Raw genomic sequence first — 13,688 nt, forward strand, 5'->3', positions numbered from 1 at the left:
CCCCCCCCCGCAGGAAAATTATCTACGTCCCTGCAGGATAGCCAACATTTTGAAAACAAACTTGGTCCTTCTCCAACTGTCCACCAATGTAAGGGGGCACTTCACTAACCACCAAAGTAACAGGGCATTTTTCCATTGCTCACAATGTGTTGGAACATTACAATTTTTAGGGCCCGATCACACCCATGCATCATGTTAATTGCACGCTGCAATGCGACTAAAACAAGCGCTTGTGCAAGCATCTACCGTGCAGCAGGTGCGTTGCCATTCATTTGAATGGCACCCAACACACCTCCCAATTGCAATCTGCAGCGTAACACGCAGTGGTACAGTGCCATGCATTGTAAAAAAGTAGTGCACACACTACTTTGTTCCAATGCACGGTATGTGGTACCCCGCATTGCGCTGCATTGCAGCACATTGCGCCTGGGAGGTGCATTGGTGTGCCATTCAAATTAATAGCAACACAACGCACCTGTCACACTGTAAAACACGGTAGGTGCATTAGACTATAGTATGTGTTAATCGCATTGTACCGCATGATTAATACGATGCATAGGTGTGAACGGGCCCCCTAATCTCTGCATTTCTCTTCTGGCAATTGTTATTTGTTTCGTTATTTTTCCTGAAAATTATTTTGTACAGAGCAGCACAGGGGATCAAATACCTTAACTACACAAGATTCCTTATTCTTTTCCTTATTCTTATATTTATTCTTATATCTCAACGCATTGTTTATGTTAATGTTCTATGATCTGTATATATGGTAATTATCATCAGGGATTCCCTGAGACCTTAAAGTTATATCCTTGTTAAAAAGGTTGAGAAAGGCAACCTTAGATTGCTTAATATGGCAGCGTTATCCCTACCCCCAAACTGTTATGCTTTGGTGCCATCTAGTGTACATACAGTACTTTTATCTTTTATTTATTTCTTACAAGCCCATTTAAAGTACTGATCCATCCATAAGTAGGGCAGGCCTCTACTTTCTCTAGTTACTGCAGCTGTGAGTTCTTCCAAACATAGCTTTGTCCTTTCCTGTCTTTAAACTTTGGATACTCCAATTTTTCCAGTTGCATTCAGCTTGCTTACACAAGAATAGTAAATGGAGAGGGAAGGGAACCAGAGGAAGGATTGGGAGCGCTGCCTTGTCATGGAAGAAAAATAATGTTCAGGACATTTTTTTGTATACAATTATTTTTTAATTTTAATAATTAAAAAAAAATCTCAATACAAACTAGTAAACTAAACGTGAGATTGTAGTCCATTACAGGAGTGAGCTTGGAGTGGTGGCTACTTTACAACACACACAAAGGGACCATGGGGAACAAGAGTAGCCCTTCTTCAGAAGGAAGGACAGTGTCAGCATGAATTCAGAGATGATTTGAGGATCTACAGCTGATTGACATACAAATAAGCTACATTTTTGTTAATAGTTAAGGCGCTTGAATGCATTTTTAATGAGTATAATAAGTTTAGTGTAATTTCACTCTACAATGTTAGCGGAAATGGAAAGAAAAAGTTAAAGTATATATCCTGCCTGCCAAAACTTTTTTTGTAGAATTGTGGAGGGTTAGAACTCCTGTCAGTATTTTACTGCTACCTAGGGCTATGATAGGGACATTTCCCTTTACTTCCTGTCCTACTGACAACATCCTACCAGACAGTGGCGGACCTAAGGAACAAAGGGCCCTGGTGCAAGATTTTTTTTTTGGCCCCCCCCAAAAAAAAAGATATATCGGTGCAACACTAATATTTACAGCAATGCAGAATGCCACAGGCTATAGAGGACTACACGTCCCGGCAATACTTTATATAACAATAGCATTTCTGTATAAAGTACTGCTGGGATTTGTAGTCCTCTATAGAGGGTGCCATTGTGCATTGCTGCAACAGTACTACCCATCTCTGCGCCAGGAGTGTCGGATGAACGGATGATCCGACACTCTCGGCGCAGAGATGGGGGGCCCGCTGGCCGCTGGGTACCGATCCGGCGCTGGGACTGTGCTGGGCCCCCTAAAGGCCCGAGGCCCTGGTGCGCCCGCACCGCCTGCACCGGCGGTAGTTCCGCCACTGCTACCAGACAATAAGTGAGGGAAACTTTGTAATAGCAACACAGACAGCAATGCTTTCCTTTAGTAGAGTAAGGGAAACCCTGTCAGATTTTTATTTTTGTCTGTGTCCCTGTTGCATATTTTCCCTTACTTGCTTGTATGGTAAAACTTTTGTCAACAAGAAAGTAATTCTTCCTCACTTGATCCAAAAATTAAAATAAATTGTGATTGATTTACACTTTACACTTTTTGTCATGCAAACATGACAATTTTTATATATAAAACTTGTATAGCCAGGCAATAGAACCACAAATGATGTGTCCCTATACTCTCAATTATACTTCCAGCATTGTGGGTAAATATCTACAGAAAATGGATTTAAAAGGACTAATGTTTTATATTAAATAACAGTTTGAAACATTTTTGGGGTAGATTTGTGACTAGATCACCAGAAAAGATTTTTTTTTAGCACTGCCACTTTTGAATGAAGTCTAGAGTATTATATTTAGTATGAATGAGAATGTATCACCTACAGTAAATAGTTATGAATGAGAGTGTAAATACATCCATACAACCTCTTTATTTAGTTCATTACTGTGAGAAAAAATGTACTAGAATCTACATCAATGTTGAAGTCAGCACAATTAAAGAACTTCCTGAAAAAATTACATCAATGAAATGTAAAAATATGACACAAAGCGTAAATAGGCATCCTCAGAATTAGTCCTGCATATAACTACTGTGCAAACCTAAGTCAGCAGTCCTATATCACTAGTTAATCTGTCATCCCAGCATAAAATAAAGTAGAATAAGTTATAATAAGTACCAAAATTAGTAATAGTACCTTTAAAGATTCAAAAACAGCAAGGGCGGTCCCTCCTCACACACAGGCAAACAATACCCCCTATGCCCTTCTATCTAATTGCCCTTTCACTGCTTTTGCGCTTCCGAGTGGGAGGGTTGTTCTTTGGATTCCCACATTATTACCTGGTAACGTGGACACTTTCCAATGGGTCCATCTATGGGGTCCTCACAAGTTCTTGAAGAATCAGCAGTGGTGTGATGACATCACAATGAATTGTGCCAGCAAGACTGCTAAGTAGTGTGCCCAGACTACAGCATTGCATCACCGATTGGGAGGCTTCCAAGTTCCCCAGAGATGAGTTTTTATTTTTAATTTTTTTTTCTTCAATAGATATTTATTGGGTTTTACAGGTTTCATTTGGGTTCATACAAAATAAGATAGAACAAGTGTACAAAAATATACAGTCTTTATTTTGAATTTTTGCTGCAGCTCACATGCTTGTCTGAAGCAGGAAGTTGTGTGTAACTCAACTAGATGGGAGGGAAATTTCCATGCCTATAAGCCATCTTCCTATCACCTAAAAGCAACCATCTGAAATACAATCAGAATATTTGGGGGTGCTACAGTCACTATTTAGAAGATGGGGTTTCTAGGTAGGGTCCAGGGTAGTGCTGCGATGGTGACAACATTGAAGGAATATTCAGAGGCCACATTAGAGCATTGTCACCCCTCCACAGGAAAACACAACTATGACCGTGGTTCAGGCAGCTGTTCAAAATATATTTTTTGTGACAGTGGTAGATATAGGTAGTCTGCATTTTATTGTGGTGGCAAATGTAAATGTTGTGTTTTACCTGTAGTTGCACTTAAAGTAGACATATGGCATAGTTCAATAAACAACAATAAAAGAAGAGGGTGGTTTTAATAGCTGGAGTGATTTAATAAGTGAAAGATAAGTGCTTTGAGAAGTAACATTTAATTAAAAACACAGGTTCTCTTATGTAGAGCTCTAAAGAGTTGTCCAAAGTTCCAAGTAGATAAAATAGACCGTAAACACCTGCTTTGTTTCTATTATACTAATATCATTTTTGTAATCGGTTGTGTCTAATGTGTCTTTCTCTATCAAAGTGTATCTATATCAAAACTAAAAGTTTTGAATAGCATGGTGAGTGATTAGAATTCCTGGCAGGGATTTTACTGCTGTCCAGGGCTACGTTAGAGGGATTGCCCCTGACCTCCTGACGCGTGGCTAAACATTTCACCAGACAGGAAATGAAAGAAGGTCTCAAAGACAGAAACACAGACAGACGTAAAAATGTTTTTCTGCCACATCTTCATAGCAGCATACAGTGGGTTGTGTCTCTGCCTCCTGAACCCGATAGGAGTGCTTAACTTGCACCAGCAAAAAATTTGTTTAGTTTCGCTTCGTTTTGATTCTGATTTTGCATATTTCGTTTTTCGGATTCGGGTCCGCAATTGAATTCGTTGCGGGATTCGAACGAAATTCGTTAGCAGTAGTCGTTTTTTCGGATTCGGGTCCGCAATTGAATTCGTTTCGGGATTCGGACGAAATTCGTTAGCGGTAGTCCGGTCGAAATTTCGTTTATTGGACGAAATTTCGTTAGCATCAAAGTGACATTAAAAATTTTTTTTTTTTACAGTCTGCAGAAGATTTTTTTTTTCTAATGTCACTTTGCTGCTAACGAAATTTCGCCCAACTAAACGAAATTTCGACTGGACTACCGCTAACAAATTTCAGGAATTCGGATTCGCTTGTATTCGTTTTAGCTGTAATTCGGAATTCGGATGCATCCGAATCTCCAAATTTCCGAAAATTCGTCCGAATTTCGATTCGGAACGAAACGAATCGCACATGTCTAGTTGGCCGCATTCACAGCATTATTTTTTTTGCCCTCACCAATAGTACTGGCTGTTATTTCACAATCAGGTACGCTCCTAGAACACCTGCCTTATGTTCCACCCTCATTTCTGCTTTCTTCCTGTTTTCTCTCTCTGTTGCCATTTATGCTTTATCTGCTCAGTGGGTGCCCCTTATTTAGATGGAGCTGAATCTGGTGGGTGCATGTGCAGCACTGACATCATTGGGGGCATTGGAGTGGGCAGGCGTGACTTGCGCCAGTCAGCGATGATGAGAAGCCTCTGGAAACATCTGGGCATGAACTGACGGGCAGTGACATCTCTAAATGGTGTTGAAACCACCAAAGGAAGGTTCATTCTTTATTTACCACCCATCTAGTGGATGCGTTACCGATGAGACTTGGAAGGCATGGTACCTATGGAAGATGAGGAGACCTGTAAGGATGCATTAGATCGTAATATACTGTAGATCTAGATATCAAGAGAGCATATGCAGTGACAGGAGGAACCAGGAGAGAACGTCAGTAACTCTGGTAGCGGCCAGAAAGGTAATAACAAGTACTGTGCTTATTCGCTGTGTAGAGATTGATGATGATAAAAAAGAATAACCTTTGCAATATCCTGAACTTCCTCATGATTCATATTATGTATTTCAACTTTTAGTGCAGCAGTGTTACCAGAGACAATTATGGGAAGGATTAGAACTCCTGTCAAGTTTTACTGCAGTTGCAGAGATTCCTTCACTGGTTGTTCCGAGAGCAGAAAGTGAAATCTCCCTAAAGGAGTCCCCAGGCAGCAGTAAAACCTGACAGGAGTTCCAACATTTTCATATTCTATCCAATAGTGCATAGATACACTTTTTGAAAACAGTTTCCAGAGACATTAGTCCTGTGCTACTCCAGTTAGCACTTACCCAGAAGAACCACAAGACACATCTATCAAATTGTTCATGGAAGAGAAATATAAATTAGTTTTTGCAATAATGTTGGACTTGATGGACTAATGTCTTTATTCAACCTCAAATACTATGTAACTATGTAATGTTGCTTTCTTATCCTTAACCTGAACCATGAACGCACATTGCATTTTGGCACATTTGTTGTGTGTCACCATTAATTTCAATGGGCTGCCCCATGCACGACAAACATGGTAAAGAAACTAATATAGCAGTTTGAACTGCGAGCTTCATGCCAATGTGCACGCCAAGATGCTCGTGTTTGCTGCAATTGTGGTGCTGTTAACAAATAATGACACAGGAAGCGTGACACGTACTTTTTCCGTGTTTTGTGAACGTTTGCAAAATCACGTGATTTTGCATGTGTTCATGTTCGCAGCAAGTGTGAATGAGTTCTTAAGCTGGACATAACCAGTTAGGATTTCCATCACAAGCTTGTTAGAAATCGTTCATCAGAACGTTCAATCTAGCCATTATTAAATTCAACTAATTTCATTCAAAAGTCTGTACAAAATTTCATTCAGACCTGCTACTTAAAAGGAATCCCAGGCATATTAATCAGTTTTCTTTTGTGCCTAGCACATGGGCATTACAAAATGTACAATTTTTCCTGAATGGAAATCACGTTCACAGTTAGTTAGTTTGTTCAGATAAGAACTGAGAAACATTTTCCTTCAATTTTCCTTGTCACTGCGGTCAAAAAAGAACATAGATTCAACGTCACTAATGATCAGAAAATCGAAGATCTTTCCCAACTATGAACATTTTTTAACACAATTCTACTGCTGTATGCCCAGGTTTAGGGCTCGTTCCGCTCCGTTTTAGGGGGCAGGGAACCGGCACTGAGGTATGATGTGGTGTTTCAGTGCATCAGTTTTATTTTTTTTAAACTTTATTTGGAATGTACAAACTGTACGCCCCTTTCAGGTCCTTGCATGGTAGCGTGGTGAACTGCGGTGCCAACCAGCATGCTGAGAAAAAATGCACCTGTCGTGTGGACAATTGTTTTCTATGTTTCCTAGTGGTGAATAGTGTAGCTGCCCGCTCTGATTGGGTTTTCTGACAGGTGCCGGCGTTGCCTGTCAGCAGGGCCGCCATCAGGGGGGTACGGCCGATACTCATGTAAGGGGCCCGGGCAGCCTGGGGGGCCCGTCCGGGACCCTTACATGAGTATTGCCCGCCGGTGACAGGCGAGGAGAAGGCCTGGCCCTAGCAGCGCCGGGCCCCAGCTTGCTCCAATGCCGCTGCATAGAAAACAATTGTCCACCTGGCGCCGCTGCTCGACTGATCTCGAAACCGGTCGGAAGTGACATCACGTCACTTCTGGCCAGTCCATCGGCAGAGGAGGAGGCCAGGTGAGCAGGTAAGAGGAGCTGGGGGAGAGGCAGGGAGAAAGAGAGAGAGGGGGGGGGAGAGAGATATGAAGCCCTTTGTGGCCTTCAGATTGGCCCAACAACAGTGCGTATAGAGCTTCATGGAATGGTCTTTCCATGGCCAATCAGCTGCATCCAAGCTTTACATCAAGTGCAATGCAAAGCGTCGGATGCAGGGGTGTAAAGCACGCCGCCACTGGACTCTAGAGAAGTGGAGACGTGTTCTCTGAAGTGAGGAATCACGCTTCTCTGTCTGGCAATCCGATGAATGTGTCCGAGTTGAAGCTGTTATAGCTGCAAAGGGTGGCCGATTCAATATTGAACCCTACGGACTAAGACTGGGATGCCATTAAAGTTCATGTGCGTGTAAAGGCGTCCCAATACTTGGTAATATAGTGTATGTCAGAGCTATATAAATGTATAATAGTATGTGACTGTGGGGGGGGACATTAGAGTGTAAGCTCCTCTGTACAGAGACTGATGGGACTGTGGGGGGGCATTGAAGTGTAAGCTCCTCTATACAGAGACTGATGTGACTGCAACAACGAATCGACTAAGTCGATTAAAATCGATGATGGAAAATGTTGTCAACGTTTTCCATCATCGATTTAGTCGGCTTTTCGATTAGTTGCCCCTGTTCGCGGCTCCACACTTCACGCCGCACCTCCTCCCCGCCTCACCCAGCCCTGAGCTCTCTCCTGCCGCTGCCCGCTAAGACGCTGCCCGCCAAGACGAGCACATCATTGCAGGGAAACTGCAGCGTGGGGGAATGGCAGCTGCCGACAGTCCCAAGATCTCAGGGGAAGGAAGTAAAGTTGCTTGAAGAGTGTGCAGGTAAGACTGCCGCCACTTTCCCCCCACATGCTGTATAAATGTATTGCTGGGATTTGTATTCCTCTATAGCTGATGGTATATTGCGCTGTATATGCACCATCAGCTATAGAGGACTACAAATCCCAGCAATACATTTATACACTGTATGTATATTGTATTGCTGGGATTTGTTGTTCCTCTATAGCTGGTGGTATTCTGCATTGTGCTGTATAATGTATTATTGCTGGGATTTGTAGTCCTCTATAGCCGGTACCATTCAGCATTGATTGCTGTATAATTTTACACTTTCCATTTCACTATATTGCAAACCACTTTTTTTTTTTTTTTAACTTCCACCGCTCCAAGCTTGACTGATGTGACTGACTTAGTGTTCTCAGTACTGCACTGCGGTATATGTCAGAGCTATATGTATAATAATAGTGTGTGATTGTGGGGGGACATTAGAGTGTACGCTCCTCTGTACAGAGACTAAAGTGACTGGCTTAGTGTTCTCAGTACTGCACTGCGGTATATGTCAGAGCTATAAAAATGTATAATAATAACTGTGGGACTGGCTCAGTGTGGCAGTGGTGCGGGGGGGATGGGGGCTGCCTAAAGCCGTGTAAGGGGCCCCAAAATTTCTGATGGCTGCCCTGCCTGTCAGAGTATAGTGTAAACAGCGGGATTCCTTGATCAACATGCTGTTTGTGTTGATGGAGGAACTGGGTCAATTTTCTTTGTTTAGCCCGCCGGTTGAACAAAAACAATTGATAGGTGTATGGCCAGCGTTAGATTCTTTTGCTTATTTAATGAAGAAACATGTCACAAACTTAATTTAGCTAACATTTCTGGGGCAATCAGTGTCCCTACTTCAGGGCCACATAGAGACTATGGTTATATGTTCTGTATGTAAGGTGCTGCGTAAATACAAGTAATAAATCAATAAAATAAATGTGTCCTAGTGACTATTGTTGAAAAACACCAGTCACTGCATCTAGTGTGAATGAGCCCTTACTTTTGCGTCCATGAACAGACATTAGTCTAGAGCTAATAGATCACATTTGCTTGGGATGGCAGCGAGGTTAGTGAAGTCTCTTCCAAGCAGAGGTAATTTCAGTGAGCCGGGTGTCAGGGGTCGTCCTTGTAGTAAATAAAAGGAGGGATGCCTGTTATGTGACTCATCCGGCCACACACTAGTGGGGGGATGAAGAAAAGAAAGCAGAGGGGAGGGGAGGACACAAGTTTCGTCCAGGAAGGTGTCAAACATTAACACTGGCCAGGCTTTTCATTCCATCTGAGGAGTCTCGGAGTCCACACTGCCATTTCCTCCCCGGACATTACAAAAGAAGCTCATCCCGGGGCTGACTATGAGAAGAGGTTCGGATAAAGCTGACACTGGCTATGGCTGCATACAGCATGTACATAGGTACAGAGTGTAGGTAGGTAGGTAGGACCATTGAGACAGTGACATGGCTCTGAGTGCCTGGGATCGCTCTAGGTTCCAGGAGAGACTGCAGTCTGCCCTGGCTGGACTACAAGAACTGCACATATTACGGGAGCGCCAGGAGAATATGGTGTCCGCAGCCCTCGATAAACGACCCTGTGCCACATCGCCCGACAAAACCCAAATCGCAGGATGCAGAGAGACTGGCCTAAAAGGGCATATGGTAAGATCCAAAACGTGCATGCTTTCCTTCTGTTCAATATAAGTACAAGTGGGGCATTTATCAAAACTGCAGCAGACAGAATCTGGAGTAGTTGTCAATAGCAACCAATCATCATTCATTTCCAAAGCTTAACTAAAGAAACTGAAAAAGAAGCTGATTGGTTACTATTGGAAACCGTTCCAGATTCTGTCTGCTCCAGTTTTGATTTATTCCCTTTCTTGTAGGGATAGCATACTGCCTGATACACCGTGGCAGCATCAGACCTGCGTTTATATGTGTTTAGGACCCATTGAAACCATAGCACATTATCAGTTTTAGTGCGCTATCGCACAGCACACCTAGCATGTGGTACCGTGTGCTGGTGCGTTGTGTTGCCATTCATTTGAATGGCACCCCAACGCTCCCCCAGTGGGTGTGCATTCTTTTCAGCACAGGACACAGTATTGCGTTACCGCATGCAAGGTGTGCTGTGCAACAGCATATACTAAATGCATGGATACCATGGGCGAAACACAAAGCTATGGTGTAAATGGCCCTTAGAGCACATTTCTAAACAGATTTTCTATAGTATCATTCAGACTGTGTTTATCTGCACTTAGTTTAGCTGCATTTAGAGATAATAGAGTTGTGTGCATCTAGCATCTGAGTAAAAGCTCTGAACACAGCTTAACCATTGTAAACATATCTAACCCTGGTGCCACTTTTTCTTATGTTTTAGATGTTCCTGGGTTTAGACCCATTTACACATGTTTAACCGCCTCTACACACGTTTACATGTGTAAAACCAGGCTAAACGGTCCCAGGACACAGAAAATTCTTCTTTGTGTAAACACAGCCCTGACTGAATGCACCTCGACGCTGCTAAACATCTAAGTGTGCATTCAGACATAGCAAAGTGTAACATGCTTTCAGATACTCTACGACTAAGCCCAAAGGGGTGAAATGTGTTAGGATTGGGTGACTGCCACATCGTGCTCTGGATTTTAACCATAAAGAAGTGGCTGGTGGAATGCTTCCTGATGCGTTTAGAGATGTGCTATAAACACACCTAGAAGAATGAATTCTAATTCCTGTGTAAATTGGGCCTAGGGCCTCATTCAAATTGGCAAGCCTGCATTTATCTCTTCTAAATGCCCGAGAAGTTGTCTGGGGACAACTTGTGCTTCCCGGATCACTTTTTCCTTAGTTCTTAGCAGCGTTTAGGTGCAAGTACAGGTACATGCATTTAGCTGTGTTTAGGCCTCATTCACCTGTGTTTCTATTCGCGTAGAGAACATTGCTAAATGCATAAAATTGATGTAACTGATTTTCAATAGTATTATTCAGACTTTGTGTTAAGCCACATTCAGTTTAGCTATGTTTTTCATGTGCCCCCCCCCCCCCAACTCAGCAGCACAAGGTAACACACCACGCAGGTGTGAAGTGCACTAGTGTACACCTAGGCTTGGGCCTCGTTCACACTAGCCTGTATGCTAAAACGCTCAGGGGGGAATTTATCAAAGCACTTACGCCAGGTTTAGCCTTTTAGATAATTTTGTTTTTGTGCAAATCTTTCTTTCAACATGTGCCCCTGTTTTCACCTGAGCTTACACTACTTTTCCAACTGCACATGTTTTGCACCTGTTTTCTTCAGAGCCTGCACTACTTTTTCAGTTGCATGTTTTTTGCACCTTTTTTGCACGTGTTTTCTCTGCACTTGTTCTGGGCTGTCTGAAACCGGAGCATCACCTAAGAAAACAATCACAACTTAACAAGTTCCCATGACCACTTCTTCCAGATGTGACAGTTAAGCTTTTTGCCTGAAGTTACAAGTCTTCTTTCCTGGAGTCTATTAAATCTCATTTATCAACAACATTACACTAGCTTGATAAATCTGGTGCAAATATATTCCGTGCAAGTTCAAACACTTGCAATTGCTATGATAAATTCCTCCCTCAGTGTTTGCATGTGGGCTAGTGTGATGTGACAGGTGCGCGGGGTGGTCCACTTTCTAAGCGCATCACACTACTTACTTTTTCAGGTTTTTTTTTAACTTTATGTGGTGTGTATAAAGACTCCATTTACATTTCCGCACAGCAGCGTGGTGTGCTGCACTGTGGTGACAATGCCACAGATGTGTACAGCATGTCTATTTTTTGGGCAGCACAACTTAGCACTGCCGTGCAGGGACCTGCTTAGATTGTACACATTGTATACTCCACATAACATTTTTTTAAAAAGAGAAGAAAACAGTGACAGCTCAGATAAAGCGCACACTGCCATAACTGTCGCAACACACTAGCTACTAAAATGGATTGGGCTAGTGTGAAAGGACCCTTAAAGATCTAGAAGCATTGTATGTTAATAAGGGGAAGCTCAGCGTGTCCCTAGTCTTTCTATGGGGACAGACAGAGTTTCCTGTTTCCTTGAAAGTGTAGAGAGAATGCCTGCCACACAAATACATCTAGAAGGAAGATAGTTTAAAAAAATATATATATTTTTAGGTATGTTGTATAAATAGGAACATATAACAAACAAAGTGGCGTTTTCTCCGTTTAAACTGCAAGAGTGGAAATAGACACTTTATAGTAGACATTCACCTTCTTTCTCCCCTGGAAGCTATATAAAAGGTTATATAGGGAGGTGAAGGGAGGGGCAGAGGAGCTGGGCCAGCACAGATGATAATTAGACCCTTCCAGAAGAGAAAAAGACTACGGCCTCTTTCACACTGTCCAATCAGGAGGGGATCTGTGCACGGATTGAATGTCATTGCTGTGGTCTGGGGCAGCCAGATGTAAACAGGCGCCTGGCCATTTAGATCCAGCTGCCCCGATCGGGTCTGACTGGCGGACCTGATTGGACTGCCCGTCTGAAAGGGGCCTATGACATGCAAAAAGGGATGGGGCTGTGATAGGGAATTTACTAGTCAAATTTTTTAGCAAGTTCAAAGGCCTATTGCAAGTGCATAAGAAGCTATTTATGTAAAGGAAAAACACTGCAAGTAAGAATTCAAAATATTAAATTTTCCCATGCTTTTACCTGCGTTTTTTGAGCTGGTGACAGGATTTCGGCTAGGTTCACACCTAGGTGATTCAGAGGGCGAGCTGTTTTTGCTCATTTTCGATCGCACAACTGTTTATTGTAAATCACCCGGTTGTCACACGTTTTTCAATGCATAGAAATGTCTACGGGACCCAGACCGCACGACAACCGCCCGAAAATAGCTCCTGCGCCTTTTCGCGCGACAGGCGATTGCGCCACAAACCGCAAAGGTGTGAGCAGCCTCCACTGACTTCAATGCGAATCTGTGTTTTGCGCGATAAATCGCCTAGGTGTGCACGGGCCCTTCACCGAAGGAAGGATTTCATGGCAATATGTATTGAGGTGAAAGAAAAAGCAAGTCTTTCACTGGTCTTGGAAAAAAAGCCTCTTATTGTGAAGCAAATACTTCATTGTTATAGACGTTCTACAAAAGCTGTGTTTGTAGTTTAGTTGTACTCTCAGGAGAGTCATTGATTTTGTTTGTACTAATGTTGACCATGATATCTATTGGATAAGCTGTGTTTTCAATGGCATTTTCATGTCACTCAATATGTTACTCATTACTCCTTAAAGGTTAACTGAAGCAGAACTCGAAATCAAAATACTCATCTCTTTGTGTTCAGCTGAACTGTAGTCAGATATTTAAAACACCACATCCAGTTAAAGGTTAACTAAAGCATAATTAAAGATAATTGTGTTTACACCTGGTAAACATACCTGAATCTCTTACGATATCAACCTTCTACAGAGTAGCCTCAGACAGCCTGCAGTGTCAGGGCCCAGTCACACCATATCCAGTGAGTCCCGGTGCAGTTTGCACCCAGAATGCACTGGATTGCATACATGAAGCCAGGCACCTGTGTTGTAGCAGTGAGGAATTGAACCTGGGTCTCTGAGGTGATGGTGCTGTAGCATTGCCTTTGGGCCACCAGGCTGACTCAGCTCTCCCGACAGATAATTACACAGCAGTTTTGCTCTGGGCTCTCTAGCTCCACCTGGTTACCAGCTGCAGTCAATCTACACTCAGCCCAGCCTTCAAATACAGAGCAATTCCTGTGCTCTTAGGCTGGGTTCACACCTGGGCGTATTTTTTTAGCGCGGTTTTCAGTTCTGTGAAACGCG

The sequence above is a fragment of the Nanorana parkeri genome, unplaced genomic scaffold, assembly GCF_000935625.1.
Source record: "Nanorana parkeri isolate BGI_ZX_2015 unplaced genomic scaffold, ASM93562v1 scaffold1753, whole genome shotgun sequence".
Lineage (NCBI taxonomy): Eukaryota > Metazoa > Chordata > Amphibia > Anura > Dicroglossidae > Nanorana > Nanorana parkeri.